The 25942-nt window shown below is 48.4% G+C and overlaps 4 non-coding genes across 4 annotated transcripts; all 4 read right to left on the reverse strand.

The window, feature by feature from the left end:
* Window positions 1–4320: 4320 nt before the first annotated feature.
* TRNAS-CGA (transfer RNA serine (anticodon CGA)) lies at window positions 4321–4393 on the reverse strand. Its single transcript has one exon. It is a non-coding gene; the product is annotated as a tRNA-Ser (tRNA).
* A 2717-nt stretch (window positions 4394–7110) lies between these two features.
* On the reverse strand, window positions 7111–7183 carry TRNAS-CGA (transfer RNA serine (anticodon CGA)). Its single transcript has one exon. It is a non-coding gene; the product is annotated as a tRNA-Ser (tRNA).
* Window positions 7184–14084: 6901 nt separating this feature from the next.
* On the reverse strand, window positions 14085–14157 carry TRNAW-CCA (transfer RNA tryptophan (anticodon CCA)). Its single transcript has one exon. It is a non-coding gene; the product is annotated as a tRNA-Trp (tRNA).
* Window positions 14158–24588: 10431 nt separating this feature from the next.
* TRNAS-CGA (transfer RNA serine (anticodon CGA)) lies at window positions 24589–24661 on the reverse strand. The gene has a single exon. It is a non-coding gene; the product is annotated as a tRNA-Ser (tRNA).
* Between the last annotated feature and the right edge of the window lie 1281 nt (window positions 24662–25942).

Below are 25942 nucleotides of genomic sequence, written 5' to 3' on the forward strand. Positions count from 1 at the left end.
TATTTATTAGTCATATCATGAGAAGCCAACAAGGACTCACAGCAAGGACAACATTGGGGAAATTAGTTGTGCCTAATAAATGGTATGAAGAAACGATAAATTATTAGAAATTAAAGCGGATGAAAAAACAACTTGCCGAAGCTGGGAACCGAACCCACAACCTTCGCATTTCGCGTGCGATGCTCTACCAATTGAGCTACCGCGGCGCTGTTTCCCCATCAACTTTCTTGGGTATTAATGTGAACTAGTAAAACCCTGGCAGTGTTAGCCAGCGCCACCACTCACAGACCTTGGCGGCGGACGTGGAACGTCCTCGATGCCGCAGGCGTCACGAGAATGTGATCTTTTCGGGTGAAGAAACTGGTGTATAAACCCACATATGCTACCTGAAGGCATCAATGTTGCCGGATTCGCGACCCTCGTTATGTAATAAACGAGAAGAAAGTGGGCCAACCGAGGGACCCGATATTTATTAGTCATATCATGAGAAGCCAACAAGGACTCACAGCAAGGACAACATTGCGGAAATTAGTTGTGCCTAACAAATGGTATGAAGAAGCGATAAATTATTAGAAATTAAAGCGGATGAAAAAACAACTTGCTGCAGGTGGGACCCGAACGCACAACCTTCGCATTTGGCGTGCGATGCTCTACCAATTGAGCTACCGCGGCGCTGTTTCCCCATCAACTTTCTTGGGTATTTATGTGTACTAGTAAAATCCTGGGAGTGTTAGCCAGCGCCACCACTCACTGACCTTGGCGGCGGACGTGCAACGTCCTCCTTGACGCAGGCGTCACAAGAAAGTGATCTTTTCGGGTGAAGGCAACTGGTCAATAAACCCACATATGCTACCTGAAGGCATCAATCTTGCCGGATTCGAGACCCTCGCTATGTAATAAACGAGAAGAAAGGCGGTTAACCGAGGGGCCCGATATTTATTAGTCATATCATGAGAAGCCAACAAGGACTGACAGCAAGGACAACATTGGGGAAATTAGTTGTGCCTAATAAATGGTATGAAGAAACGATAAATTATTAGAAATTAAAGCGGATGAAAAAACAACTTGGGAACCGAACCCACAACCTTCGCATTTCGCGTGCGATGCTCTACCAATTGAGCTACCGCGGCGCTGTTTCCCCATCAACTTTCTTGGGTATTTATGTGTACTAGTAAAATCCTGGGAGTGTTAGCCAGCGCCACCACTCACTGACCTTGGCGGCGGACGTGGAACGTCCTCCTCGACGCAGGCGTCATGAAAAATTGATCTTTTCGGGTGAACGCAACTTGTCAATAAACCCACATATGCTACCTAAAGGCATCAATCTTGCTGGATTCGAGACCCTCGCTATGTAATAAACGAGAAGAAAGGCGGTTAACCGAGGGGCCCGATATTTATTAGTCATATCATGCGAAGCCAACAAGGACTGACAGCAAGGACAACATTGCGGAAATTAGTTGTGCCTAACAAATGGTATGAAGAAACGATAAATTATTAGAAATTAAAGCGGATGAGAAAACAACTTGCCGCAGGTAGGAACCGAACCCACAACCTTCGCATTTCGCGTGCGATGCTCTACCAATTGAGCTACCGCGGCGCTGTTTCCCCATCAACTTTCTTGGGTATTTATGTGTACTAGTAAACCCTGGGAGTGTTAGCCAGCGCCACCAATCACTGACCTTGGCGGAGCACGTGGAGCGTCCTCCTTTACGCAGGCGTCACAAAAAAGTAATCTTTTCGGGTGAAGGCAACTGGTCAATAAACCCACATATGCTACCTGAAGGCATCAATCTTGCCCGATTCGCGACCCTCGTTAAGTAATAAACGAGAAGAAAGGGGGTTAACCGAGGGGCCCTATATCGATTAGTCATATCATGGGAAGCCAAGAAGCACTGACAGCAAGCACAACATTGGGGAAATTAGTTGTGCCTAATAAATGGTATGAAGAAACGATAAATTATTAGAAATGAAACCGGATGAAAAAACAACTAGCCGCAGGTGGGAACCGAACCCACAACCTTCGCATTTCGCGTGCGATGCTCTACCAATTGAGCTACCGCGGCGCTGTTTCCCCATCAACTTTCTTGGGTAATAATGTGTACTAGTAAATCCCTGGGAGTGTTAGCCAGCGCCACCACTCACAGACCTCGGCGGCGGACGTAGAAGGTCCTCGTCGCCGCAGGCGTCACGAGAATGTGATCTTTTTGGGTGTAGGAAACTGGTGAATAAACCCACATATGCTACCTGAAGGCATCAATCTTGCCGGATTCGCGACCCTCGTTATGTAATAAACGAGAAGAAAGGGGGTTAACCGAGGGACCCGATATTTATTAGTCATATCATGAGAAGCCAACAAGCACTGACAGCAAGGACAACATTGGGGAAATTAGTTGTGCCTAATAAATGGTATGAATTAAACGATAAATTATTAGAAATGAAAGCGGATGAAAAAACAACTAGCCGCAGGTGGGAACCGAACCCACAACCTTCGCATTTCGCGTGCGATGCTCTACCAATTGAGCTACCGCGGCGCTGTTTCCCCATCAACTTTCTTGGGTAATAATGTGTACTAGTAAATCCCTGGGAGTGTTAGCCAGCGCCACCACTCACAGACCTCGGCGGCGGACGTAGAAGGTCCTCGTCGCCGCAGGCGTCACGAGAATGTGATCTTTTTGGGTGTAGGAAACTGGTGAATAAACCCACATATGCTACCTGAAGGCATCAATCTTGCCGGATTCGCGACCCTCGTTATGTAATAAACGAGAAGAAAGGGGGTTAACCGAGGGGCCCGATATTTATTAGTCATATCATGAGAAGCTAACAAGCACTGACAGCAAGGACAACATTGGGGAAATTAGTTGTGCCTAATAAATGCTATGAAGAAACGATAAATTATTAGAAATTAAAGCGGATGAAAAAACCACTAGCCGCAGGTGGGAACCGAACCCACAACCTTCGCATTTCGCGTGCGATGCTCTACCAATTGAGCTACCGCGGCGCTGTTTCCCCATCACCTTTCTTGGGTAATAATGTGTACTAGTAAAACCCTGGGAGTGTTAGCCAGCGCCACCAGTCACTGACCTTGGCGGCGGACGTGGAACGCCCTCCTTGACGCAGGCGTCACAAGAAAGTGATCTTTTCGGGTGAAGGCAACTGGTCAACAAACCCACATATGCTACCTGAAGGCATCAATTTTTCCGGATTCGAGACCCTCGCTATGTAATAAACGAGAAGAAAGGCGGTTAACCGAGGGGCCCGATATTTATTAGTCATATCATGAGAAGCCAACAAGGACTCACAGCAAGGACAACATTGGGGAAATTAGTTGTGCCTAATAAGTGGCATGAAGAAACGATAAATTATTAGAAATTAAAGCGGATGAAAAAACAACTTGCCGAAGCTGGGAACCAAACCCCTTCGCATTTCGCGTGCGATGCTCTACCAATTGAGCTACCGCGGCGCTGTTTCCCCATCAACTTTCTTGGGTATTAATGTGTACTAGTAAAACCCTGGCAGTGTTAGCCAGCGCCACCACTCACAGACCTTGGCGGCGGACGTGGAACGTCCTCGATGCCGCAGGCGTCACGAGAATGTGATCTTTTTGGGTGAAGAAACTGGTGTATAAACCCACATATGCTACCTGAAGGCATCAATGTTGCCGGATTCGCGACCCTCGCTATGTAATAAACAAGAAGAAAGGGGGTTAACCGAGGGGCCCAATATTTATTAGTCATATCATGAGATGCTAACAAGCACTGACAGTAAGGACAACATTGGGGAAATTAGTTGTGCCTAATAAATGCTATGAAGAAACGATAAATTATTAGAAATTAAAGCGGATGAAAAAACAACTTGCTGCAGGAGGGAACCGAACCCACAACCTTCGCATTTCGCGTGCGATGCTCTACCAATTGAGCTACTAAGGCGCTGTTTACCCATCAACTTTCTTGGGTATTTATGTGTACTAGTAAAATCCTGGGAGTGTTAGCCAGAGCCACCACACACTGACATTGGCGGCGGACGTGGAACGTCCTCCTCGACACAGGCGTCATGAAAAATTGATCTTTTCGGGTGAACGCAACTGGTCAATAAACCCACATATGCTACCTGAAGGCATCAATCTTGCCGGATTCGAGACCCTCGCTATGTAATAAACGTGAAGAAAGGCGGTTAACCGAGGGGCCCGATATTAATTAGTCATATCATGCGAAGCCAACAAGGACTGACAGCAAGGGCAACATTGCGGAAATTGGTTGTGCCTAATAAATGGTATGAAGAAACGATAAATTATTAGAAATTAAAGCGGATGAAAAAATAACTTGCCGCAGGTGGGAACCGAACCCACAACCTTCGCATTTCGCGTGCGATGCTCTACCAATTGAGCTACCGCGGCGCTGTTTCCCCATCAACTTTCTTGGGTATTTATGTGTACTAGTAAAATTCTGGGAGTGTTAGCCAGCGCCACCACTCACTGACCTTGGCGGCGGACGTGGAACGTCCTCCTCGACGCAGGCGTCATGAAAAATTGATCTTTTCGGGTGAACGCAACTGGTCAATAAACCCACATATGCTACCTGAAGGCATCAATCTTGCTGGATTCGAGACCCTCGTTATGTAATAAACGAGAAGAAAGGGGGTTAACCGTAGGGCCCGATATTTATTAGTCATATCATGAGAAGCTAACAAGCACTGACAGTAAGGACAACATTGGGGAAATTAGTTGTGCCTAATAAATGCTATCAAGAAACGATAAATTATAAGAAATTAAAGCGGATGAAAAAACAACTTGCCGCAGGTGGGAACCGAACCCACAACCTTCGCATTTCGCGTGCGATGCTCTACCAGTTGAGCTACCGCGGCGCTGTTTCCCCATCAACTTTCTTGGGTATTTATGTGTACTAGTAAAATCCTGGGAGTGTTAGCCAGCGCCACCACTCACTGACCTTGGCGGCGGACGTGGAACGTCCTCCTCGACGCAGGCGTCATGAAAAATTGATCTTTTCGGGTGAACGCAACTGGTCAATAAACCCACATATGCTACCTGAAGGCATCAATCTTGCTGGATTCGACACCCTCGCTATGTAATAAACGAGAAGAAAGGCGGTTAACCGAGGGGCCCGATATTTATTAGTCATATCATGCGAAGCCAACAAGGACTGACAGCAAGGACAAAATTGCGGAAATTAGTTGTGCCAACAAATGGTATGAAGAAACGATAAATTATTAGAAATTAAAGCGGATGAGAAAACAACTTGCCGCAGGTGGGACCCGAACCCACAACCTTGGCATTTCGCGTGCGATGCTCTACCAATTGAGCTACCGCGGCGCTGTTTCCCCATCAACTTTCTTGGGTATTTATGTGTACTAGTAAAATCCTGGGAGTGTTAGCCAGCGCCACCACTCCCTGACCTTGGCGGCGGACGTGCAACGTCCTCTTGACGCAGGCGTCACAAGAAAGTGATCTTTTCGGGTGAAGGCAACTGGTCAATAAACCCACGTATGCTACCTGACGGCATCAATCTTGCCGGATTCGAGACCCTCGCTATGTAATAAACGAGAAGAAAGGCGGTTAACCGAGGGGCCCGATATTTATTATTCATATCATGAGAAGCCAACAAGGACTGACAGCAAGGACAACATTGGGGAAATTAGTTGTGCCTAATAAATGGTATGAAGAAACGATAAATTATTAGAAACTAAAGCGGATGAAAAAACAACTTGGGAACCGAACCCACAACCTTCGCATGTCGCGTGCGATGCTCTACCAATTCAGCTACCGCGGCGCTGTTTCCCCACCAACTTTCTTGGGTATTTATGTGTACTAGTAAAATCCTGTAAGTGTTAGCCAGTGCCACCACTCACTGACCTTGGCGGCCGACGTGGAACGTCCTCCTTGACGCAGGCGTCACAAGAAAGTGATCATTTCGGGTGAAGGCAACTGGTCAATAAACCCACATATGCTACTTGAAGGCATCAATCTTTCCCGATTCGAGACCCTCGCTATGTAATAAACGAGAAGAAAGGCGGTTAACCGAGGGGCCCGATATTTATTAGTCATATCATGAGAAGCCAACAAGGACTGACAGCAAGGACAACATTGGGGAAATTAGTTGTGCCTAATAAACGGTATGAAGAAACGATAAATTAGTAGAAATTAAAGCGGATGAAAAAACAACTTCCGAAGGTGGGAACCGAACCCACAACCTTCGCATTTCGCGTGCGATGCTCTACCAATTGAGCTACCGCTGCGCTGTTTCCCCATCAACTTTCTTGGGTAATAATGTGTAGTAGTAAAACCCTGGGAGTGTTAGCCAGCGCCACCAATCACTGACCTTGGCGGAGCACGTGGAGCGTCCTCCTTGACGCAGGCGTCACAAGAAAGTGATCATTTCGGGTGAAGGCAACTGGTCAATAAACCCACATATGCTACCTGAAGGCATCAATCTTTCCGGATTCGAGACCCTCGCTATGTAATAAACGAGAAGAAAGGCGGTTAACCGAGGGACCCGACATTTATTAGTCATATCATGAGAAGCTAACAAGCACTGACAGTAAGGACAACATTGGGGAAATTAGTTGTGCCTAATAAATGCTATGAAGAAACGATAAATTATTAGAAATTAAAGCGGATGAAAAAACAACTTGCTGCAGGAGGGAACCGAATCCACAACCTTCGCATTTCGCGTGCGATGCTCTACCAATTGAGCTACCGCGGCGCTGTTTCCCCATCAACTTTCTTGGGTATTTATGTGTACTAGTAAAATCCTGGGAGTGTTAGCCAGCACCACCACTCACTGACATTGGCGGCGGACGTGGAACGTCCTCCTCGACGCAGGCGTCATGAAAAATTGTTCTTTTCGGGTGAACGGAACTGTTCAATAAACACACATATGCTACCTGAAGGCATCAATCTTGCTGGATTCGAGACCCTCGCTATGTAATAAACGAGAAGAAAGGGGGTTAACCGCGGGGCCCGATATTTATTAGTCATATCATGAGAAGCTAACAAGCACTGACAGTAAGGACAACATTGGGGAAATTAGTTGTGCCTAATAAATGCTATGAAGAAACGAGAAATTATTAGAAATTAAAGCGGACGAAAAAACTACTTGCCGCAGGTGGGAACCGAACCCACAACCTTCGCATTTCGCGTGCGATGCTCTACCAATTGAGCCACCGCGGCGCTGTTTCCCCATCAACTTTCTTGGGTATTTATGTGTACTGGTAAAATCCTGGGAGGGTTAGCCAGCGCCACCACTCACTGACATTGGCGGCGGACGTGGAACGTCCTCCTCGACGCAGGCGTCATGAAAAATTGATCTTTTCGGGTGAACACAACTGGTCAATAAACCCACATATGCTACCTGAAGGCATCAATCTTGATGGATTCGAGACCCTCGCTATGTAATAATCGAGAAGAAAGGCGGTTAACCGAGGGGTCCGATATTTATTAGTCATATCATGAGAAGCCAACAAGGACTGACAGCAAGGACAACATTGGGGAAATTAGTTGTGCCTAATAAATGGTATGAAGAAACGATAAATTATTAGAAATTAAAGCGGATGAAAAAACAACTTGGGAACCGAACCCACAACCTTCGCATTTCGCGTGCGATGCTCTACCAATTGAGCTACCGCGGCGCTGTTTCCCCATCAACTTTCTTGGGTAATAATGTGTACTAGTAAATCCCTGCGAGTGTTAGCCAGCGCCACCACTCACAGACCTTGGCGGTGGACGTGGAACGTCCTCGATGCCGCAGGCGTCACGAGAATGTGATCTTTTTGGGTGAAGAAAACTGGTGAATAAACCCACATATGCTACCTGAAGGCATCAATGTTGCGGGATTCGCGACCCTCGTTATGTAATAAACGAGAAGAAAGGCGGTTAACCATAGGGCCCGATATTTATTAGTCATATCATGAGAAGCTAACAAGCACTGACAGTAAGGACAACATTGGGGAAATTAGTTGTGCCTAATAAATGCTATCAAGAAACGATAAATTATTAGAAATTAAAGCGGATGAAAAAACAACTTGCCGCAGGTGGGAACCGAACCCACAACATTCGCATTTCGCGTGCGATGCTCTACCAATTGAGCTACCGCGGCGCTGTTTCCCCGTCAACATTCTTGGGTATTTATGTGTACTAGTAAAATCCTGGGAGTGTTAGCCAGCGCCACCACTCACTGACTTTGGCGGCGGACGTGGAACGTCCTCCTCGACGCAGGCGTCATGAAAAATTGATCTTTTCGGGTGAACGCAACTGGTCAATAAACCCACATATGCTACCTGAAGGCATCAATCTTGCTGGATTCGACACCCTCGCTATGTAATAAACGAGAAGAAAGGCGGTTAACCGAGGGGCCCGATATTTATTAGTCATATCATGCGAAGCCAACAAGGACTGACAGCAAGGAAAACATTGCGGAAATTAGTTGTGCCTAATAAATGGTATGAAGAAACGATAAATTATTAGAAATTAAAGCGGATGAAAAAACAACTTGGGAACCGAACCCACAACCTTCGCATTTCGCGTGCGATGCTCTACCAATTGACCTACCGCGGCGCTGTTTCCCCATCAACTTTCTTGGGTATTTATGTGTACTAGTAAAATCCAGGGAGTGTTAGCCAGCGCCACCACTCACTGACCTTGGCGGCGGACGTGGAACGTCCTCCTCGACGCAGGCGTCATGAAAAATTGATCTTTTCGGGTGAACGCAACTTGTCAATAAACCCACATATGCTACCTAAAGGCATCAATCTTGCTGGATTCGAGACCCTCGCTATGTAATAAACGAGAAGAAAGGCGGTTAACCGAGGGGCCCGATATTTATTAGTCATATCATGCGAAGCCAACAAGGACTGACAGCAAGGACAACATTGCGGAAATTAGTTGTGCCTAACAAATGGTATGAAGAAACGATAAATTATTAGAAATTAAAGCGGATGAGAAAACAACTTGCCGCAGGTAGGAACCGAACCCACAACCTTCGCATTTCGCATGCGATGCTCTACCAATTGAGCTACCGCGGCGCTGTTTCCCCATCAACTTTCTTGGGTATTTATGTGTACTAGTAAACCCTGGGAGTGTTAGCAAGCGCCACCAATCACTGACCTTGGCGGAGCACGTGGAGCGTCCTCCTTTACGCAGGCGTCACAAAAAAGTAATCTTTTCGGGTGAAGGCAACTGGTCAATAAACCCACATATGCTACCTGAAGGCATCAATCTTGCCCGATTCGCGACCCTCGTTAAGTAATAAACGAGAAGAAAGGGGGTTAACCGAGGGGCCCTATATCGATTAGTCATATCATGGGAAGCCAAGAAGCACTGACAGCAAGCACAACATTGGGGAAATTAGTTGTGCCTAATAAATGGTATGAAGAAACGATAAATTATTAGAAATGAAAGCGGATGAAAAAACAACTAGCCGCAGGTGGGAACCGAACCCACAACCTTCGCATTTCGCGTGCGATGCTCTACCATTTGAGCTACCGCGGCGCTGTTTCCCCATCAACTTTCTTGGGTAATAATGTGTACTAGTAAATCCCTGGGAGTGTTAGCCAGCGCCACCACTCACAGACCTCGGCGGCGGACGTAGAATGTCCTCGTCGCCGCAGGCGTCACGAGAATGTGATCTTTTTGGGTGTAGGAAACTGGTGAATAAACCCACATATGCTACCTGAAGGAATCAATCTTTCCGGATTCGAGACCCTCGCTATGTAATAAACGAGAAGAAAGGCGGTTAACCGAGGGGCCCGATATTTATTAGTCATATCATGAGAAGCCAACAAGGACTGACAGCAAGGACAACATTGGGGAAAATAGTTGTGCCTAATAAATGGTATGAAGAAACGATAAATTATTAGAAATTAAAGCGGATGAAAAAACAACTTGGGAACCGAACCCACAACCTTCGCATTTCGCGTGCGATGCTCTACCAATTGAGCTACCGCGGCGCTGTTTCCCCATCAACTTTCTTGGGTATTTATGTGTACTAGTAAAATCCTGGGAGTGTTAGCCAGCGCCACCACTCACTGACCTTGGCGGCGGACGTGGAACGTCCTCCTCGACGCAGGCGTCATGAAAAAGTAATCTTTTCGGGTGAAGGCAACTGGTCAATAAACCCACATATGCTACCTGAAGGCATCAATCTTGCCCGATTCGCGACCCTCGTTAAGTAATAAACGAGAACAAAGGGGGTTAACCGAGGGGCCCTATATCGATTAGTCATATCATGGGAAGCCAAGAAGCACTGACAGCAAGCACAACATTGGGGAAATTAGTTGTGCCTAATAAATGGTATGAAGAAACGATAAATTATTAGAAATGAAAGCGGATGAAAAAACAACTAGCCGCAGGTGGGAACCGAACCCACAACCTTCGCCTTTCGCGTGCGATGCTCTACCAATTGAGCTACCGCGGCGCTGTTTCCCCATCAACTTTCTTGGGTAATAATGTGTACTAGTAAATCCCTGGGAGTGTTAGCCAGCGCCACCACTCACAGACCTCGGCGGCGGACGTAGAAGGTCCTCGTCGCCGCAGGCGTCACGAGAATGTGATCTTTTTGGGTGTAGGAAACTGGTGAATAAACCCACATATGCTACCTGAAGGCATCAATCTTTCCGGATTCGAGACCCTCGCTATGTAATAAACGAGAAGAAAGGCGGTTAACCGAGGGGCCCGATATTTATTAGTCATATCATGAGAAGCCAACAAGGGCTCACAGCAAGGACAACATTGGGGAAATTAGTTGTGCCTAATAAATGGTATGAAGAAACGATAAATTATTAGAAATTAAAGCGGATGAAAAAACAACTTGCCGAAGCTGGGAACCGAACCCACAACCTTCGCATTTCGCGTGCGATGCTCTACCAATTGAGCTACCGCGGCGCTGTTTCCCCATCAACTTTCTTGGGTATTAATGTGTACTAGTAAAACCCTGGCAGTGTTAGCCAGCGCCACCACTCACAGACCTTGGCGGCGGACGTGGAACGTCCTCGATGCCGCGGGCGTCACGAGAATGTGATCTTTTTGGGTGAAGAAACTGGTGTATAAACCCACATATGCTACCTGAAGGCATCAATGTTGCCGGATTCGCGACCCTCGTTATGTAATAAACGAGAAGAAAGTGGGCTAACCGAGGGACCCGATATTTATTAGTCATATCATGAGAAGCCAACAAGCACTGACAGCAAGGACAACATTGCGGAAATTAGTTGTGCCTAACAAATGGTATGAAGAAGCGATAAATTATTAGAAATTATAGCGGATGAAAAAACAACTTGCTGCAGGTGGGACCCGAACGCACAACCTTCGCATTTGGCGTGCGATGCTCTACCAATTGTGCTACCGCGGCGCTGTTTCCCCATCAACTTTCTTGGGTATTTATGTGTACTAGTAAAATCCTGGGAGTGTTAGCCAGCGCCACCACTCACTGACCTTGGCGGCGGACGTGCAACGTCCTCCTTGACGCAGGCGTCACAAGAAAGTGATCTTTTCGGGTGAAGGCAACTGGTCAATAAACCCACATATGCTACCTGAAGGCATCAATCTTGCCGGATTCGAGACCCTCGCTATGTAATAAACGAGAAGAACGGCGGTTAACCGAGGGGCCCGATATTTATTAGTCATATCATGAGAAGCCAACAAGGACTGACAGCAAGGACAACATTGCGGAAATTAGTTGTGCCTAACAAATGGTATGAAGAAACGATAAATTATTAGAAATTAAAGCGGATGAGAAAACAACTTGCCGCAGGTAGGAACCGAACCCACAACCTTCGCATTTCGCGTGCGATGCTCTACCAATTGAGCTACCGCGGCGCTGTTTCCCCATCAACTTTCTTGGGTATTTATGTGTACTAGTAAACCCTGGGAGTGTTAGCCAGCGCCACCAATCACTGACCTTGGCGGAGCACGTGGAGCGTCCTCCTTTACGCAGGCGTCACAAAAAAGTAATCTTTTCGGGTGAAGGCAACTGGTCAATAAACCCACATATGCTACCTGAAGGCATCAATCTTGCCCGATTCGCGACCCTCGTTAAGTAATAAACGAGAAGAAAGGGGGTTAACCGAGGGGCCCTATATCGATTAGTCATATCATGGGAAGCCAAGAAGCACTGACAGCAAGCACAACATTGGGGAAATTAGTTGTGCCTAATAAATGGTATGAAGAAACGATAAATTATTAGAAATGAAACCGGATGAAAAAACAACTAGCCGCAGGTGGGAACCGAACCCACAACCTTCGCATTTCGCGTGCGATGCTCTACCAATTGAGCTACCGCGGCGCTGTTTCCCCATCAACTTTCTTGGGTAATAATGTGTACTAGTAAATCCCTGGGAGTGTTAGCCAGCGCCACCACTCACAGACCTCGGCGGCGGACGTAGAAGGTCCTCGTCGCCGCAGGCGTCACGAGAATGTGATCTTTTTGGGTGTAGGAAACTGGTGAATAAACCCACATATGCTACCTGAAGGCATCAATGTTGCCGGATTCGCGACCCTCGTTATGTAATAAACGAGAAGAAAGTGGGTTAACCGAGGGACCCGATATTTATTAGTCATATCATGAGAAGCCAACAAGCACTGACAGCAAGGACAACATTGGGGAAATTAGTTGTGCCTAATAAATGGTATGAAGAAACGATAAATTATTAGAAATTAAAGCGGATAAAAAACAAGTTGCCGCAGGTGGGAACCGAACCCACAACCTTCGCATGTCTCGTGCGATGCTCTATCAATTCAGCTACCGCGGCGCTGTTTCCCCACCAACTTTCTTGGGTATTTATGTGTACTAGTAAAATCCTGGGAGTGTTAGCCAGTGCCACCACTCACTGACCTTGGCGGCGGACGTGGAACGTCCTCCTTGACGCAGGCGTCACAAGAAATTGATCTTTTCGGGTGAAGGCAACTGGTCAATAAACCCACATACGCTACCTGAAGGCATCAATCTTGCCCGATTCGCGACCCTCGTTAAGTAATAAACGAGAACAAAGGGGGTTAACCGAGGGGCCCTATATCGATTAGTCATATCATGGGAAGCCAACAAGCACTGACAGCAAGGACAACATTGGGGAAATTAGTTGTGCCTAATAAATGGTATGAAGAAACGATAAATTATTAGAAATGAAAGCGGATGAAAAAACAACTAGCCGCAGGTGGGAACCGAACCCACAACCTTCGCATTTCGCGTGCGATGCTCTACCAATTGAGCTACCGCGGCGCTGTTTCCCCATCAACTTTCTTGGGTAATAATGTGTACTAGTAAATCCCTGGGAGTGTAAGCCAGCGCCACCACTCACAGATCTCGGCGGCGGACGTGGAACGTCCTCGATGCCGCAGGCGTCACGAGAATGTGATCTTTTTGGGTGTAGGAAACTGGCGAATAAACCCACATATGCTACCTGAAGGCATCAATCTTGCCGGATTCGCGACCCTCGTTATGTAATAAACGAGAAGAAAGGGGGTTAACCGAGGGGCCCGATATTTATTAGTCATATCATGAGAAGCTAACAAGCACTGACAGCAAGGACAACATTGGGGGAATTAGTTGTGCCTAAAAAATGCTATGAAGAAACGATAAATTATTAGAAATTAAAGCGGATGAAAAAACCACTAGCCGCAGGTGGGAACCGAACCCACAACCTTCTCATTTCGCGTGCGATGCTCTACCAATTGACCTACCGCGGCGCTGTTTCCCCATCACCTTTCTTGGGTAATAATGTGTACTAGTAAAACCCGGGGAGTGTTAGCCAGCGCCACCAGTCACTGACCTTGGCGGCGGACGTGGAACGCCCTCCTTGACGCAGGCGTCACAAGAAAGAGACCTTTTCGGGTGAAGGCAACTGGTCAACAAACCCACATATGCTACCTGAAGGCATCAATCTTTCCGGATTCGAGACCCTCGCTATGTAATAAACGAGAAGAAAGGCGGTTAACCGAGGGGCCCGATATTTATTAGTCATATCATGCGAAGCCAACAAGGACTGACAGCAAGGAAAACATTGCGGAAATTAGTTGTGCCTAACAAATGGTATGAAGAAGCGATAAATTATTAGAAATTAAAGCGGATGAAAAAACAACTTGCTGCAGGTGGGACCCGAACCCACAACCTTCGCATTTGGCGTGCGGTGCTCTACCAATTGAGCTACCGCGGCGCTGTTTCCCCATCAACTTTCTTGGGTATTTATGTGTACTAGTAAAATCCTGGGAGTGTTAGCCAGCGCCACCACTCACTGACCTTGGCGGCGGACGTGCAACGTCCTCCTTGACGCAGGCGTCACCAGAAAGTGATCTTTTCGGGTGAAGGCAACTGGTCAATAAACCCACATATGCTACCTGAAGGCATCAATCTTGCCGGATTCGAGACCCTCGCTATGTAATAAACGAGAAGAAAGGCGGTTAACCGAGGGGCCCGATATTTATTAGTCATATCATGAGAAGCCAACAAGGACTGACAGCAAGGACAACATTGGGGAAATTAGTTGTGCCTAATAAATGGTATGAAGAAACGATAAATTATTAGAAATTAAAGCGGATGAAAAAACAACTTGGGAACCGAACCCACAACCTTCGCATTTCGCGTGCGATGCTCTACCAATTGAGCTACCGCGGCGCTGTTTCCCCATCAACTTTCTTGGGTATTTATGTGTACTAGTAAAATCCTGGAAGTGTTAGCCAGCGCCACCACTCACTGACCTTGGCGGCGGACGTGGAACGTCCTCCTCGACGCAGGCGTCATGAAAAATTGATCTTTTCGGGTGAACGCAACTTGTCAATAAACCCACATATTGCTACATCCTCTATGGTCACTGCGGGTATGTGCCAGGCGATGAGGACGACGCTGAAGTAGCGCGCGAGTGGAAAAACAGAGACGACAACGACGTCGCGTTGACTGCTCTGCTAAAGTGCTTCCATACGTCCTCTACGCCGGCTTTCCCGTCTTCTACTAGGCTGCGACACTGGTGGAGGTGCGGGGTAGGATTGTCTCATGCTCGGCACCCCTTCGCGGAGCCATACCTCGAAAACGGAATCACCTTCGTTCGTCGAAACTCCTGTTCACCGGTACAGTCGCCGCCTGCTAGGCCTGACGCCCGAGTTCAACCCTTTGCAGGACCCCGCTGGAACGCGTCTACCTACTTCCGCCATGGCTACTGCAACTCCATCGCAGGTGACGCTGCAGAATCCTAAGATACCAGAAAGCTTCCATGGCGACGCTTTTGAAGATGTCCAAGATTGGCTTGACCAATTTGAGCGTGTCGCCAGTTATAATGACTGGGGCTCCCAGCAAAAGCTGTCTAATGTCTACTTCGCGCTTCAAGACAGCGCGCGGACGTGGTTTGTGAACCGGGAGCGAAGTTTGACCACATGGGATGCCTTCCGCACCCAGCTGCTAGACACGTTCACTAGTACCGACAGAAGAGACACTGCGCAGCGCCTACTAGAATCCCGTATTCAAAAACCAAACGAGAGCGTAGCCATGTATGCAGAAGATATGACTCGCCTTTTCCGCAGAGCAGACCCTGAGATGGCCGAAGAAAAGAAGTTACGCTATCTCTTGCGCGGAGTAAAGGAGGAACTGTTTGCCGGACTCGTGAGGAATCCACCGACGACAGTGGTCGAATTCACCAAGGAGGCTACCGCTATAGAACGGGCACTAAAGCAACGGTACCGCCAATATGATCGCGCGAACTCACCGGTGAATGCTTCAGTTCTACCTGAGAGCTACGGCACGTCTCTGCGTGAAGTCATCCGGGAGATTGTGCGAGAGGAGATCCGGCAGCTCGGGATTTCTCCTATGGCACCAGCGGTGGCTTCTGTCGCTGATATCGTTCGGGAGGAAGTTCGACAGGCCTTTTCGTCCTCCGACCGGCAGGCGGTGCCGCGACGGCTAACCTACGCGGAAGCTGTCTGTCGTCCACCTCCCGTGACTTCGATGCTGCTGACACCGTCGACCACTACGACGCAGCCAGCACCGCCACCCCCGACGCCATATTTTCGCCAGTCACAGCCGCCGCCAGCTATGCCGTATTGCCGCCAGCCGATTGCTGCGCCTCGGTCTTACGGCGAATCCCCTGTGGGCTACCCGCTTCGAAAGACTGATTTGTGGCGCACCGCTGACCGCCGGCCGCTGTGCTTTCATTGCGGCGAAGCTGGACATGTTTATCGCGCGTGCCGCTACCGCGCAGCCGGGTATCCAAGGTTTCCCAACTGCAATTACCCTGTGTTTGATGCTGCACGTACCTGCGACGACAATTCTACAAACTTTCGGCCAGAAGGTTCAGCGACGCCTCGATCACGTTCCCCTTCTCCGGCTCGTTATACCCCACCGACCCGTCGCGATTTTTCTGACGCCTCTAGGGGCAGGTCCCCTAGCCCACGCCGGGGAAACTAGAAGCAGCGACCTCCGGGGGTGAGGTTGCAAACCGTCTAGCTTTCCAAGAGCCCCCATCACCGACGACCGACGACTCTAAAACTCCGACGTCTCCAACCGCACCCCCTGTAACCGATGCCGTCAGCGCCGATCTTGTCGTTTTCATTGACGGACACCAAGTGGCCGCTCTCGTCGATACTGGTTCGCATTTTTCGATAATTAGTCAAAAGCTGGCCGACAGGTTGAGAAAAGTGAAGACACCGTGGACCGGGCCCAACATCAGAACTGCCGGCGGCCAGTTGATGACGCCGATCGGAAAATGCACAGCCAGGATAGTAATCGCCGGGGAAACCTTCGTCGCCACCCTCGTCATTCTCTTTGAGTGCTGCAAGGAACTTATATTGGGCATGGATTTCTTGAGAGAGTACGGTGCAGTGATTAATGTCCGTGACCTCGTCGTCACATTTTCTACGAGCTCAGACGACGTCGACTCCGCGGAGCACCAGCGACCCCGCTTACGTATTGCCGACGACGACGTCACGCTTCCGCCGCGAAGCTGTGCCCTCGTACCTGTTATCTGCGACAACTTGAACACCGGGACTGGTGTCGCTGAACACATCGACGCACTGGTACTGAGTCAAGGTGTTTCCATCGCCAGGGCCGTAATTAACGTACACGACGGACGTGCTGACCTCCTACTGACGAATTTTGCCAGGGAACGTCGACACATTGTTAGAGGCACGGCTGTTGCGTACTTCGACGAATTGACCTCAATACAAGACTGCCTCTCAGTGGAGCACGCGACGGCCACCGTGGCCATGCCTGCCCCTGTGGTTGATATCAGTCCCACCTTGTCACCCGTCGAACGTAACAGCCTTCTTGAGCTCATCGATGAGTTTAAGAAATGCTTTTCATCTACGTCACGAGTCAGCCAGACGCCGCTCACTAAGCACCGTCTTGTCACCGAAGCCGACGCCAGACCAATTCGGCAGCACCCTTATCGTGTGGCACCGAAAGAGCGCGAGGCGATACAAACGCAAGTGAAGACGATGCTTGAGGACGGGGTTATTCGGCCATCTAAGAGTCCTTGGGCATCGCCTGTCGTGTTGGTGAAAAAGAAGGACGGTAGCCTGCGCTTCTGCGTCGACTACCGAAAACTGAACCAGATCACAAAGAAAGACGTTTATCCGCTGCCGCGTATCGACGATTCACTGGACAGGCTACGAAACGCATGTTACTTTTCGTCGATGGACTTGAAAAGCGGCTACTGGCAAATAGAAGTTGATGAGCGAGACCGTGAGAAGACCGCATTTGTGACGCCCGACGGACTTTATGAATTTCAGGTGCTCCCCTTCGGTTTGTGTTCTGCGCCAGCAACGTTTCAGCGACTAATGGACACGGTACTCTCAGGCCTCAAATGGCAAACCTGTTTGGTGTACCTCGACGACGTGATTGTCTTCTCCGCCACGTTCGAGGAACACTTACGGAGACTAAAGACGGTCTTTGAAGCCATACGCTCAGCTGGTCTAACTTTGAAACCTGAAAAGTGCCATTTTGGCTTTGAAGAACTTCAATTTCTCGGTCACGTTGTCAGTCGTGAAGGTGTCCGACCTGACCCTGATAAAACCTCTGCCGTTGCTAATTTCCCAACGCCATCAGATAAAAAGGCTGTGCGACGCTTTCTGGGCCTTTGCGCCTACTACCGACGCTTTATTGCGGGCTTTTCGCGCATCGCATGGCCATTAACGCATCTAACCAGAGAAGATGTCCCCTTCGTCTGGGGTGAAGACCAGCAACGGGCATTTCACGACCTACGGCAACGCCTGCAGACGCCTCCCGTGCTCGCACACTTTGATGACGACGCTCCTACGATTCTTCATACCGACGCTAGTAATGTCGGCCTCGGCGCAGTGCTTGTACAGCGGCAGGACGGCGCCGAAAGAGTGATTGCTTACGCCAGCAGGACGCTATCAAGAACGGAGGCAAACTACTCCACGACAGAAAAAGAATGTCTCGCACTGGTGTGGGCCGTCCTGAAATTTCGGCCATATTTGTATGGTCGGTGTTTCACCGTTGTCAGTGATCATCATGCACTTTGCTGGCTGACTAATTTAAAAGATCCAGCTGGTCGGCTAGCGCGCTGGAGTCTTCGTCTCCAAGAGTTCGACTTCACGGTTGTCTACAAATCAGGGAAACGACATACCGATGCCGACTGCCTTTCTCGGTCTCCTGTTCAGACTGCAGTGCACGACGATGATGACACGGCTTTTCTAGGCGTGCTAGATACTGTCGCCGTTTCACGCCACCAACGCGAGGACGCAGAACTGGTTCCTCTTTTTGATTACTTAGAGGGAAGAACAGGGAGCGTGCCGAGGTTATTCGCCAGAGGGCTGCCTTCATTCTGCTTGCGCCACGACGTTCTGTATAAAAAGAACTTTTCACCTAGTGGCAGCAGCTACCTACTCGTCATTCCCGCATCTCTTCGCGACGAAGTCCTACACGCCTGTCACAACGAGCCGACCGCTGGTCACTTGGGCTACACTCGGACATTAGCAAGAATTAGGCTCAAGTACTATTGGCCGAGACTTGCGTCGATCGTGAAACGTTACACACAGACATGCCTGGATTGCCAGCGCCGCAAAGCCCTACCCGGCAAGCCAGCTGGACTGCTGCATCCTGTTCAGATACCGCAAGCGCCGTTCGAACAAATTGGCATGGACCTTTTAGGTCCGTTTCCACTGTCTATTGCCGGAAATAGATGGATAATCGTCGTCACGGATTATCTTACGCGATACGCCGAAACAGGTGCTATCCAACGTGGAACAGCAGCCGAAGCAGCGCGATTTTTTGTCGAAGCCGTCGTCCTAAGGCATGGCGCTCCCGCAGTGGTCATCACAGACAGAGGATCTGCGTTCACGGCTGCGCTTCTGGATACCGTGTTGCGACTAAGTGGTACCACTCACCGCAAGACCACGGCTTACCATCCCCAAACCAATGGGCTGACAGAACGTCTGAATAAGACTCTGGCAGACATGATGAGTATGTACATCGACGTCGACCACAAGAACTGGGACGAGATTTTACCATATGTTACCTTTGCATATAACACGGCTCGCCAAGAGACAACACGCGTGACGCCTTTCAGCCTTGTTTACGGACGCGAAGTGACAACCATGTTGGACGCAATGCTGCCGCACGAGTGCGGTGACGACGAGACTGGTGCCGAGGAGTTTACGCAACGCGCAGAGGAAGCCAGGCAGCTTGCGCGTTTGCAAATCAAAGCACAACAGGACTACGATGCCCGACACTACGATCTTCGACACAGACCCGTCACGTACAACGTCGGTGACCAGGTGTGGGTCTGGACTCCGATTCGTCGGCGGGGGCTGTCTGAAAAGCTCCTGCGAAGATACTTCGGCCCGTACACAGTTCTGCGCCGCATCAGCGATGTTAATTATGAAGTTGTCCCCGACAGCCATAACTGCTCCAAACGCCGGCGGCATCTGCCCGAGGTTGTGCATGTGCTTCGTATGAAGCCATACATTTCCTCATGACCTCAACTTTGCACCGTCTGTGCACAGCCTTCGGACGTTGGTGCATCGGGACGATGCCCTTTTTTTTTTTCAAAGGGGGGGCAAATGCCACATCCTCTATGGTCACTGCGGGTATGTGCCAGGCGATGAGGACGACGCTGAAGTAGCGCGCGAGTGGAAAAACAGAGACGACAACGACGTCGCGTTGACTGCTCTGCTAAAGTGCTTCCATACGTCCTCTACGCCGGCTTTCCCGTCTTCTACTAGGCTGCGACAATATGCTACCTAAAGGCATCAATCTTGCTGGATTCGAGACCCTCGCTATGTAATAAACGAGAAGAAAGGCGGTTAACCGAGGGGCCCGATATTTATTAGTCATATCATGGGAAGCCAAGAAGCACTGACAGCAAGCACAACATTGGGGAAATTAGTTGTGCCTAATAAATGGTATGAAGAAACGATAAATTATTAGAAATGAAAGCGGATGAAAAAACAACTAGCCGCAGGTGGGAACCGAACCCACAACCTTCGCATTTCGCGTGCGATGCTCTACCAATTGAGCTACCGCGGCGCTGTTTCCCCATCAACTTTCTTGGGTAATAATGTGTACTAGTAAATCCCTGGGAGTGTTAGCCAGCGCCACCACTCACAGACCTCGGCGGCGGACGTAGAAGGTCCTCGTCGCCGCAGGCGTCACGAGAATGTGATCTTTTTGGGAGTAGGAAACTGGTGAATAAACCCACATATGCTACCTGAAGGCATCAATCTTTCCGGATTCGAGACCCTCGCTATGTAATAAACGAGAAGAAAGGCGGTTAACCGAGGGGCCCGATATTTATTAGTCATATCATGAGAAGCCAACAAGGACTCACAGCAAGGACAACATTGGGGAAATTAGTTGTGCCTAATAAATGGTATGGAGAAACGATCAATTATTAGAAATTAAAGCGGATGAAAAAACAACTTGCCGAAGCTGGGAACCGAACCCACAACCTTCGCATTTCGCGTGCGATGCTCTACCAATTGAGCTACCGCGGCGCTGTTTCCCCATCAACTTTCTTGGGTATTAATGTGTACTAGTAAAACCCTGGCAGTGTTAGCCAGCGCCACCACTCACAGACCTTGGCGGCGGACGTGGAACGTCCTCGATGCCGCAGGCGTCACGAGAATGTGATCTTTTTGGGTGAAGAAACTGGTGTATAAACCCACATATGCTACCTGAAGGCATCAATGTTGCCGGATTCGCGACCCTCGTTATGTAATAAACGAGAAGAAAGTGGGTTAACCGAGGGACCCGATATTTATTAGTCATATCATGAGAAGCCAACAAGCACTGACAGCAAGGACAACATTGGGGAAATTAGTTGTGCCTAATAAATGGTATGAAGAAACGATAAATTATTAGAAATTAAAGCGGATAAAAAACAAGTTGCCGCAGGTGGGAACCAAACCCACAACCTTCGCATGTCGCGTGCGATGCTCTATCAATTCAGCTACCGCGGCGCTGTTTCCCCACCAACTTTCTTGGGTATTTATGTGTACTAGTAAAATCCTGGGAGTGTTAGCCAGTGCCACCACTCAATGACCTTGGCGGCGGACGTGGAACGTCCTCCTTGACGCAGGCGTCACAAGAAATTGATCTTTTCGGGTGAAGGCAACTGGTCAATAAACCCACATACGCTACCTGAAGGCATCAATGTTGCCGGATTCGCGACCCTCGTTATGTAATAAACAAGAAGAAAGGGGGTTAACCGAGGGGCCCGATATTTATTAGTCATATCATGAGAAGCTAACAAGCACTGACAGTAAGGACAACATTGGGGAAATTAGTTGTGCCTAATAAATGGTATGAAGAAACGATAGATTATTAGAAATTAAAGCGGATGAAAAAACAACTTGGGAACCGAACCCACAACCTTCGCATTTCGCGTGCGATGCTCTACCAATTGAGCTACCGCGGCGCTGTTTCCCCATCAACTTTCTTGGGTATTTATGTGTACTAGTAAAATCCTGGGAGTGTTAGCCAGCGCCACCACTCACTGACCTTGGCGGCGGACGTGGAACGTCCTCCTCGACGCAGGCGTCATGAAAAATTGATCTTTTCGGGTGAACGCAACTTGTCAATAAACCCACATATGCTACCTAAAGGCATCAATCTTGCTGGATTCGAGACCCTCGCTATGTAATAAACGAGAAGAAAGGCGGTTAACCGAGGGGCCCGATATTTATTAGTCATATCATGCGAAGCCAACAAGGACTGACAGCAAGGACAACATTGCGGAAATTAGTTGTGCCTAACAAATGGTATGAAGAAACGATAAATTATTAGAAATTAAAGCGGATGAGAAAACAACTTGCCGCAGGTAGGAACCGAACCCACAACCTTCGCATTTCGCGTGCGAACTCTACCAATTGAGCTACCGCGGCGCTGTTTCCCCATCAACTTTCTTGGGTATTTATGTGTACTAGTAAACCCTGGGAGTGTTAGCCAGCGCCACCAATCACTGACCTTGGCGGAGCACGTGGAGCGTCCTCCTTTACGCAGGCGTCACAAAAAAGTAATCTTTTCGGGTGAAGGCAACTGGTCAATAAACCCACATATGCTACCTGAAGGCATCAATCTTGCCCGATTCGCGACCCTCGTTAAGTAATAAACGAGAACAAAGGGGGTTAACCGAGGGGCCCTATATCGATTAGTCATATCATGGGAAGCCAAGAAGCACTGACAGCAAGGACAACATTGGGGAAATTAGTTGTGCCTAATAAATGGTATGAAGAAACGATAAATTATTAGAAATGAAAGCGGATGAAAAAACAACTAGCCGCAGGTGGGAACCGAACCCACAACCTTCGCATTTCGTGTGCGATGCTCTACCAATTGAGCTACCGCGGCGCTGTTTCCCCATCAACTTTCTTGGGTAATAATGTGTACTAGTAAATCCCTGGGAGTGTAAGCCAGCGCCACCACTCACAGACCTCGGCGGCGGACGTGGAACGCCCTCCTTGACGCAGGCGTCACGAGAATGTGATCTTTTTGGGTGTAGGAAACTGGTGAATAAACCCACATATGCTACCTGAAGGCATCAATCTTGCCGGATTCGCGACCCTCGTTATGTAATAAATGAGAAGAAAGGGGGTTAACCGAGGGGCCCGATATTTATTAGTCATATCATGAGAAGCTACCAAGCACTGACAGCAAGGACAACATTGGGGAAATTAGTTGTGCCTAATAAATGCTATGAAGAAACGATAAATTATTAGAAATTAAAGCGGATGAAAAAAACACTAGCCGCAGGTGGGAACCGAACCCACAACCTTCGCATTTCGCGTGCGATGCTCTACCAATTGAGCTACCGCGGCGCTGTTTCCCCATCACCTTTCTTGGGTAATAATGTGTACTAGTAAAACCCTGGGAGTGTTAGCCAGCGCCACCAGTCACTGACCTTGGCGGCGGACGTGGAACGCCCTCCTTGACGCAGGCGTCACAAGAAAGTGATCTTTTCGGGTGAAGGCAACTGGTCAACAAACCCACATATGCTACCTGAAGGCATCAATCTTTCCGGATTCGAGACCCTCGCTATGTAATAAACGAGAAGAAAGGCGGCTAACCGAGGGGCCCGATATTTATTAGTCATATCATGAGAAGCCAACAAGGACTCACAGCAAGGACAACATTGGGGAAATTAGTTGTGCCTAATAAGTGGTATGAAGAAACGATAAATTCTTAGAAATTAAAGCGGATGAAAAAACAACTTGCCGAAGCTGGGAACCAAACCCCTTCGCATTTCGCGTGCGATGCTCTACCAATTGAGGTACCGCGGCGCTGTTTCCCCATCAACTTTCTTGGGTATTAATGTGTACTAGTAAAACCCTGGCAGTGTTAGCCAGCGCCACCACTCACAGACCTTGGCGGCGGACGTGGAACGTCCTCGATGCCGCAGGCGTCACGAGAATGTGATCTTTTTGGGTGAAGAAACTGGTGTATAAACCCACATATGCTACCTGAAGGCATCAATGTTGCCGGATTCGCGACCCTCGCTATGTAATAAACAAGAAGAAAGGGGGTTAACCGAGGGGCCCGATATTTATTAGTCATATCATGAGAAGCTAACAAGCACTGACAGTAAGGACAACATTGGGGAAATTAGTTGTGCCTAATAAATGCTGTGAAGAAACGATAAATTATTAGAAATTAAAGCGGATGAAAAAACAACTTGCTGCAGGAGGGAACCGAACCCACAACCTTCGCATTTCGCGTGCGATGCTCTACCAATTGAGCTACTAAGGCGCTGTTTCCCCATCAACTTTCTTGGGTATTTATGTGTACTAGTAAAATCCTGGGAGTGTTAGCCAGAGCCACCACACACTGACATTGGCGGCGGACGTGGAACGTCCTCCTCGACACAGGCGTCATGAAAAATTGATCTTTTCGGGTGAACGCAACTGGTCAATAAACCCACATATGCTACCTGAAGGCATCAATCTTGCCGGATTCGAGACCCTCGCTATGTAATAAACGTGAAGAAAGGCGGTTAACCGAGGGGCCCGATATTAATTAGTCATATCATGCGAAGCCAACAAGGACTGACAGCAAGGGCAACATTGCGGAAATTGGTTGTGCCTAATAAATGGTATGAAGAAACGATAAATTATTAGAAATTAAAGCGGATGAAAAAATAACTTGCCGCAGGTGGGAACCGAACCCACAACCTTCGCATTTCGCGTGCGATGCTCTACCAATTGAGCTACCGCGGCGCTGTTTCCCCATCAACTTTCTTGGGTATTTATGTGTACTAGTAAAATTCTGGGAGTGTTAGCCAGCGCCACCACTCACTGACCTTGGCGGCGGACGTGGAACGTCCTCCTTGACGCAGGCGTCACAAGAAAGTGATCTTTTCGGGTGAAGGCAACTGGTCAATAAACCCACGTATGCTACCTGACGGCATCAATCTTGCCGGATTCGAGACCCTCGCTATGTAATAAACGAGAAGAAAGGCGGTTAACCGAGGGGCCCGATATTTATTATTCATATCATGAGAAGCCAACAAGGACTGACAGCAAGGACAACATTGGGGAAATTAGTTGTGCCTAATAAATGGTATGAAGAAACGATAAATTATTAGAAACTAAAGCGGATGAAAAAACAACTTGGGAACCGAACCCACAACCTTCGCATGTCGCGTGCGATGCTCTACCAATTCAGCTACCGTGGCGCTGTTTCCCCATCAACTTTCTTGGGTATTAATGTGTACTAGTAAAACTCTGGGAGCGTTAGCCAGTGCCACCACTCATAGACCTTGGCGGCGGACGTGGAACGTCCTCGTTGCCGCAGGCGTCACGAGATTGTGATCTTTTTGGGTGAAGGAAACTGGTGAATAAACCCACATATGCTATCTGAAGGCATCAATGTTGCTGGATTCGCGACCCTCGTTATAAACGAGAAGAAAGGGGGTTAACCGATGGGCCCGATATTTATTAGTCATATCATGAGAAGCCAACAAGGACTGACAGCAAGGACAACATTGGGGAAATTAGTTGTACCTTGTAAATTGTATGAAGAAACGATAAATTATTAGAAATTAAAGCCGTTGAAAAAACAACTTGGGAACCGAACCCACAACCTTTGCATGTCGCGTGCGATGCTCTACCAATTCAGCTACCGCGGCGCTGTTTCCCCACCAACTTTCTTGGGTATTTATGAGTACTAGTAAAATCCTGGGAGTGTTAGCCAGTGCCACCACTCACTGACCTTGGCGGCGGACGTGGAACGTCCTCCTTGACGCAGGCGTCACAAGAAAGTGATCTTTTCGGGTGAAGGCAACTGGTCAATAAACCCACATATGCTACCTGACGGCATCAATCTTGCCGGATTCGAGACCCTCGCTATGTAATAAACGAGAAGAAAGGCGGTTAACCGAGGGGCCCGATATTTATTATTCATATCATGAGAAGCCAACAAGGACTGACAGCAAGGACAACATTGGGGAAATTAGTTGTGCCTAATAAATGGTATGAAGAAACGATAAATTATTAGAA

The sequence above is a fragment of the Dermacentor variabilis genome, chromosome 9 (assembly GCF_050947875.1).
Source record: "Dermacentor variabilis isolate Ectoservices chromosome 9, ASM5094787v1, whole genome shotgun sequence".
Classification (NCBI taxonomy): Eukaryota; Metazoa; Arthropoda; class Arachnida; order Ixodida; family Ixodidae; genus Dermacentor; species Dermacentor variabilis.